The sequence below is a fragment of the Toxorhynchites rutilus genome, chromosome 3, assembly GCF_029784135.1.
Source record: "Toxorhynchites rutilus septentrionalis strain SRP chromosome 3, ASM2978413v1, whole genome shotgun sequence".
Classification (NCBI taxonomy): domain Eukaryota; kingdom Metazoa; phylum Arthropoda; class Insecta; order Diptera; family Culicidae; genus Toxorhynchites; species Toxorhynchites rutilus.
Window position 1 is genome coordinate 215,800,293 of NC_073746.1, and position 6,355 is coordinate 215,806,647.

General features: G+C 39.3%; 1 long non-coding RNA gene across 1 annotated transcript; it reads left to right on the plus strand.

Annotated features, from left to right (window-relative positions):
• Positions 1-4,865: 4,865 nt before the first annotated feature.
• Positions 4,866-6,147, plus strand: LOC129775050 (uncharacterized). The gene is made up of 5 exons (XR_008742844.1): positions 4,866-5,073; positions 5,128-5,352; positions 5,411-5,593; positions 5,663-5,975; positions 6,039-6,147. It is a non-coding gene; the product is annotated as an uncharacterized LOC129775050 (long non-coding RNA).
• The last annotated feature ends 208 nt before the right edge of the window (positions 6,148-6,355 follow it).

Consider the following 6,355-nt stretch of genomic DNA (forward strand, 5'->3'; position numbering starts at 1 on the left):
GGTTCTCGACTCTGTTCCCTCACCGTCATGAAATTTCGAAGTATAGTAAATGTATAGTATGTATAGCAAATTAATGCAAATTTTGACGTAGGACTACGTCTTTCATTTCTATACCGGGGTGTAAAATCAAAGTTTCGAAAACGAAAGCGTTACGCCGCACACCGAGATTTTGAGCGTTAATAGCTCTTAAACAACTGAACGAAATGGAATGATAAACACTTCATTCAAAAGATAAAATGTCTACGCGTTATATACTTGTCACTTTTTCATCCAAAAATTTGTTGCAATAGCCTTAAAATTGCAATCACCAATCGGTATATAAGCGAGCGCCACTCGTAAACCCGCTCAGTTATAATTGAACAGCGATTCGAGCATGTTGTCGCTGTTGTGGTGAAACTTACTTCGATTATCTTGAAAGCGCTGATGAACGGTGTCACCAAGAGCCTGTTTGTGCATCTTAGGCCAGAAGAGAATCCATCGGGAGGAAAGTGATGCCACGGTTCCGCTTGAAACATCGGAGCAGCCGTCACACACACATACACGCGCGGAACACTCGTTACTATCATCGCAAAATAATCTACCAGTTCCCCTGGGAATTGAAAAATACATTCATGCAAAAGAGTTTATTTTAATGTTTTCTATCCATACAACACTGCAACCAAATACATTTGGTTTTGTGATTTTTCAATCAATCGCAATTAACAGGAAAGCTTCTGAATATTATTTTTCCCCATTAGTAGAAAATTTTCGTATCCAATATTGGATGCATAACATGAAAAACGGAAAATGTTTCACATCGCGGAAATCATGTAATTTTCGAGCGATTATTTGCTTCCTACTAATATAATGCTGCGACCAAATACATTTCGTTTTGGATTTTTCAATCAAGTGCGATCAACGTAAGACCACTTTCGGCAATTTATTAGAGATGCAAAGAATTTTTAGGAATTCCCGCTCTACGCGCACTGGAAAACGATGTTACTCAACAATTTCGCAAACGAGAAATGGGTGTTGTGAGAAAGGATTAGCGAACACAAGAACCACAAACTGGAGAAAGAGATGTTTGGAGGTTGAAGGAAATTGGCAGAAAACATCTTCATTTTATCTTTCGAATAATGTGATTCATACCACTTCGTTTTGCCAGAAAGAGATTATTAATGCTCAAAGGAGGAATCGAGTCCTCCGCGGAAATTACCCAGCGCAAATTAGAGTCGACTATCGATTGCGGTATTCGTACACAAATAATTTTATAATGCAGTTTCATCAAAGTGATTTTTTCGATATGGGGAAATATTCACTACATCATGTCATGTATTTCATATTCTTCACTATCAAATCCATATCCATGGCACCTATCGGTATCGAATTATTATCGACACCACGATTTTCGCTAAATGCTCCTTTCAGTTCGGCCTGCAAAAAAAGTTTCTAAACTCTAATCCATCAAATTTGGAGCCCTGAAAAGGGCCGTTGATTATATGCTGAACCAATATAGCACGCTCTCCTTGGATACGATGGGCTAGCTGGATATCCTTGGGCATGATGTGACGCGTTTTGCATGGAGATTGTTAGTCTTTCGGTGGTAAGGCACCACGAAAGCAGCTCGGATAAGCGCACCAACCGCAGAAAATGTGAAGAAGCCACATCGCTATCTACCGGGAACTTTGCGTGAAGTTCGAATTGCTGATCCGCAAGCTACCTTTGCAGCATTTGGTTCGTGGAATTGCTCAGGATTTAAAACCGACTTGCGTTCCGCTATTATGACGCTGCAGGAGGCCTATTCGAAGATACTAATTTGTGTGCTATCCATGCAAAACGCGTCACATCATGCCCAAGGATATCCAGCTAGCCCATCGTATCCAAGGAGAGCGTGCTATATTGGTTCAGCATATAATCAACGGCCCTTTTCAGGGCTCCAAATTTGATGGATTAGAGTTCAGAAAAGGTTTTTACAGGCCGAACTGAAAGGAGGAGCATTTAGCGAACATCGTGGTGTCGATGATAATTCGATACCGATAGGTGCCATGGATGTGGATTTCATAATAAAGAATATGAAATATATGACATGATGAAGTGAATATATCCCCATATCGAAGAAATCACTTTGATGAAACTGTTTACCGTTTGTCGTTTTTAATTGTTGGGAAAGGGCATTATTTTTGCTGAATAAATTCCAAGAAAAAATCCATTCTTTCTTTAAGCGTGATTCATTCTGCTTCGAGTCAACGGAACAGTATGATAATCATTTCATACAAAAGATAAAATGTCCAAGAGTTATACGATTGCTATTTATTGACTCGAAAAATTGTTTCAATAGCTTAATGATAGCTTCGAAAACAGGTTATTGAAATCATTCGTATCCGTATGTAACGCACCCACTTTGAAACCCATTAATCTTATTGGAATGTGAGATGGGAAAGCTCATACTCACGTTTATGCATTATGCTGTACTCTTTCAATTAATTTTGTTTTTGCAGGCCGAACTGAAAAATTTTCAGTCGAGTTAACTCTCTTTTACAGTAATGCTCTTGAATCCGGACGCTTTTTAATCCGGACACTTTGCATTACATTCAATATCATACCACAGCCATAACATTTTTTTCATGTTGAATTTATGCGATTAATAGTTACTAATACAGTTACTGATAGTTACTTGATAGCTACTAATTAATCGCATTAATTCAACATGCACAAAATGGTGTGGCTGCGGTATGATATTAAATGTAACGCAAAGTGTCCGGATTCAAATACATTACTGTATACTTACTTTAATGTTATTCGTTTCTCTCTCAGGGTAAGCTACGAATATAATAAGGGTGGGGTTTACATTCTATACTTTTATGGTTTATAAAATGATGCTTCCTTTGCTTTCGTTCATTTCTTACTCTACTCTCGCACCGTGAGGACTCGTTTGTTTGGGACCAAGCAGACAGCTCGTTAGTCTTGCGGTGGTAAGGCACCACGAAAGCAGCTCGGATAAGCGCACCAACTGCAGGAAGTCACATCGCTATAGACTTTGCGTGAAATTCATCGCTATAAGAAGTCGACCGAATTGCTGATCTGCAAGCTACATTTGGTTCGTGGAATTGCTCAAGACTTCAAAACCGACTTGCGCTTCCAAAGTTCCGCGGTTATGACGCTGCAGGAGGCCTATTCGAAGATACCAATTTGTGTGCTATCCACGCAAAACGCGTCACATCATGCCCGAAGACATTCAGCTGGCCCATCGTAACCGAGGAGAGCGTGCTATATTAGCTTAGCATATAATCAACGGTCCTTTTCAGGGCTCCAAATTTGATGGATTAGAGTTCAGAAAAGTTTTTTGCAGGCCAAACTGAAAGGAGTATTTTCGTTTGGATGCCATTCAGCATCGAGAGAATTCCTGAAAGATCTAATCGTTGCTGAAAAATAATCTGCCAGTTCCCTGGGAATTGAAAAATACATTCATGCGAAAGAGTTTATTTTAATGTTTTCTAACCATATAACACAGCGACCAAATATTTTTCAATCAAGTGCTATTAACAGGTGGTTCTCGAGTTAGTATCGAGGAGCATCGAGGAAAATCTGGAAAAATCTAATCGTTGCTGAAAATTAATCTGCCAGTTCCCGGGGGATTGAAAAATACATTCATGCGAGAGAGTTTTTTTTAATGTTTTCTAACCTATTACTTCGGGGGTCAGACGGACCTCCCGCAACACCTCGGTTCCTGGTCTGAGCCACGGGAACCTTTGAGGCTGGGCTCTCAAGGCCTCTTTTAATGCTGGCAAGCTCGAGCTTGAGGCTCGAGTATGTGGAGTATGGAAAAGCGTGTAGATATAATTTTTATGTTTTTTTATTACCTAACCTTACAGTTCTGTGTTGGTGTATGTCAGTTTGTGGTGTTTCCTTCGCTGGAATCGTAATCGTTGTTCGCTTGATGGGTTCTTCGCACGTTGCTCGTTCTCCTCTTCGAGGTTATAAGGATCCTTTTAAGGCTCTAAAACAACGGGTCCTGATTTTTCCACACTTGTGGACTCACTATATTTTAGGACTACTGATTCCTTTGTAGTGTAATCACTCCAAATCTTTCTCTTTTTAAAATTAAAATTTTGAAATCTTATTTTCCGTGTACTTATTTCCAGTCCGTGCGATAGTCGATGCTGCCAGGAAATGAATTCTTCTGGCAGTTCTTCTTTCATCTGCCCTGCACATTCTCTCTTTCTTTCGCTTTCCTCGGTCACTCCTCTCAACTTTTCCTTACTTTTCTCACTATTGTTTACTATTGTTCATTCTTATCCCCATCTCTATTTCCGCGTGACACTCATTCTCTTTTCCAGCTTTCATATGTTAGTGTAATGTTGTCTTAACCTAATCCCTAACACTGGGTAAGTATTTTTATGGCATATTTTCCTACACACTAAATACAAATAATACAAAAATAACGAATAAACGACGCTAACAGTAACACTACCCTACACTCCCCCTAGAAAATAAACCAGAATGGTTTATTTTTATTTAAACGGTTAGCTCTTCTAAATAACCCAGGTTTGAGTTAGCATCTTTATATGCAGATCTCGACTCTTGTGAAAAAGGCATTTCTGACATATTTTTTCTCAAATAGATGATTCATTCAACTAGCTGAATATATCAGTATTTTACGCGTTTACCCTTTCATTTCTCTCTTGGAGTTTGCAAATCTGCTATCTTGCAGATAAGAACTCATCTCTTCTTTAGCACTCACTGATAAATCTCTCTAGCATCACAAAAGGAATTTTTCTCGTAAATTCCATTGTAGCGAAAGTGGCGTTATCATCGTGAACAAGTTATCATCGTGAACAAGTCGTGGCTGATTAAATAATTAATGAAAAGGAAATACCGTACACTGTCGCATCCTATTAAAGTGCTTAGATTAACCGGTTTTGAAAAACATCTAATGGAATGTCTATCTTATCATTTGGCGGTTTTATTCAACCCTGATCAGCTCAAGACTAGACAAGAAGCTACTTTTCTAGGAAACAAGAGACGCACAGGACAAAAATATAATCTGACTTTAACCATTCACAAACACCGCGGACTCCAATCGACTCAATCTCTGTAATTATTAATCAATTTACATATAGAACTATACTATTAACGATGCATTTTCAGAACATGCGAAAAATACTATTATCAAGGATCGTCGACACCTGGATTCAGATCGGCTGCTGAAAATACACCTAAATTTTTCCCGTTGTCACCGACGAGCTCGTAAGAATTAGTGCCTCTTCTAGAAACCACTGTGCATGGAACATACGCTGGACCTAATTTGGCATTATAGGCGTTTCCTGCGGAAGATAGTGCAAAATTTCTACGGAACACATTCTGACCAACATGGTATACCGGAGCAGGTTTATGAAATCGTAAATTGTAATTTCGCTTAGAATGCTCATAGGCTTTCGCAAGATTTCGACGAACAATTTCGAAAATGGATTGGTCAATATTCCGTTTACGGTTTACTCGGTCTGAAGGCGATATTTCATCTGTATCCACCTCCCGAAGATGCTCGTCTCCATTCGAAACTATTTCATGCCCGAATAGTACCCGGTATGGAGTGAATCCGGTGGACGCATGAACGGTATTATTCATTACATACTCTACTTGTGATATTCGAGTATCCCACAGCTTCTGATCCAATTTTACATAGGTACGGATGCAAGCATTTATGCTTCGGTTCAGTCTCTCTACGGGATTAGCTTGGCTGTGGTGACGTGCATTGGTCCAATGTTTCACATGAAATCTCTCAAGGAAGGTTTGGAATTCTTTGCTAACGAAGCTTGATGCATTATCAGAAATCAAAATTTCTGGCACCGAAAATTTACGGAACCACTGCTCTTCGAGAAGTTTAGTGGTCAAACTGGCTGAAATTTTTCGAACAGGAATAAGGACTGTCCACTTCGAGAAGAGATCAAGCATCACCAAAAGATGAGCGTTTCCCGATTTGCTACGGGGCAAGGATTGTATAAAATCGATACAAATAATCTGAAACGGCTTTGTAACTAATCTCTGCTTCCCCATTTCAGGATGTTGTGATGTATTGGACGGCTTACTCACCTTACAGGTGACACAATTACGGACATATTTCTGGACTGTAGAAGACATTTTGGGCCAAAAATACAGTTTTTTAATTTTTTCTAATGTTTTATCGAAGCCAACGTGTAAGTTATCGTCGTGCTCCTGTTGTAAAATCTGTGATCTCATACTCAACGGAATACACAGTTTCCATTCATGGCACTTCATTTCTGGTCGGAACCAATTTGAATAATTTTCCCTGTTCTATTTTGTAATCGGGATTTTCTTCCGGATAGTCTCTCACGTTCGTTAAGAGCTTGGTATACCA